Source organism: Perkinsus marinus (assembly GCF_000006405.1).
Source record: "Perkinsus marinus ATCC 50983 genomic scaffold scf_1104296956428, whole genome shotgun sequence".
Lineage (NCBI taxonomy): Eukaryota > Perkinsozoa > Perkinsida > Perkinsidae > Perkinsus > Perkinsus marinus.
In genome coordinates, this window is record NW_003207500.1 from 1 (window position 1) to 1,052 (window position 1,052).

The 1,052-nt window shown below is 48.9% G+C and overlaps 2 non-coding genes across 2 annotated transcripts; both read left to right on the forward strand.

Annotated features, from left to right (window-relative positions):
• The first annotated feature begins 338 nt into the window (after positions 1-338).
• Positions 339-411, forward strand: Pmar_PMAR016280. Its single transcript has one exon. It is a non-coding gene; the product is annotated as a tRNA-Glu (tRNA).
• A 231-nt stretch (positions 412-642) lies between these two features.
• Positions 643-715, forward strand: Pmar_PMAR016281. The gene has a single exon. It is a non-coding gene; the product is annotated as a tRNA-Ala (tRNA).
• The last annotated feature ends 337 nt before the right edge of the window (positions 716-1,052 follow it).

The following is a 1,052-nucleotide window of genomic DNA, read 5'->3' on the forward strand; positions in this document are numbered from 1 at the left end:
GCGCACCCAGCCCTGGCTCTCAGCGCCGTTCTCGGTGACTGGTGACACTTGAATTCATGATAGTATTGATATCTGGGTGAATGGTTCCACTATCCTATGAGGTCAGTGTCACACATCATCGCTTACTGTTTCGACAGACACGAGCAGGATTTCTCTCGTCAATTGGGAGTAGCCTTCGAGCAATGGGATGGTTACACATTCTGCGTACGTATTGACTGAGTCCGTCGCTTGCGCATGAATTCTGAAGGAACACGACGAAAGTGCTGATTCTCGAGTTCGTCATGCATTCAACTTCAACAATACCTCGGCGAATCGTATACATCGGAAAATTTTCGATTTCCGATGTAGTCTAGCTGGTTAGGATTCGTGGCTTTCACCCACGCGACCAGGGTTCGAGTCCCTGCATCGGAAAATATATATTTGATACGGTGTTTTCCGGGATTGTGTTGAGCGCAAGGATGGGGAACTGAGTAAATATCACAGGTGCGTTGTTTTGTTCAAGATATCTGGCTCGTCACCGGTTCCCCTCCTCCCCTGGACAAAGTTGAACATTGAGTTAGAACAAACCATTCCAACGTTGTTCGAGGGGAAGGGGCGGTTCAGCCCATCCTTTCCAAGTGAATTGAGAAACAGATATTGTGAGGGGGACTAGCTCAAATGGTAGAGCGCTCGCTTAGCAAGCGAGAGGCACCGGGATCGATGCCCGGGTTCTCCATATAGGAATGTTTTAAGTCGGTTCCGCTACTGGCGCTCCTCATCTGGATGAAAGCGTATGGTCATGTATGTAACGTCGTGATAGCTCAAGCAAGTGCGCTCCCAGTCCGTACATATTTTCGGGTTGTAAACTTACTCGCGCCATCACTCTCTCTGCTTCTCTACAATAAGACGCGCACCCAGCCCTGGCTCTCAGCGCCGTTCTCGGTGACTGGTGACACTTGAATTCATGATAGTATTGATATCTGGGTGAATGGTTCCACTATCCTATGAGTCAGTGTCACACATCATCGCTTACTGTTTCGACAGACACGAGCAGGATTTCTCTCGTCAATTGG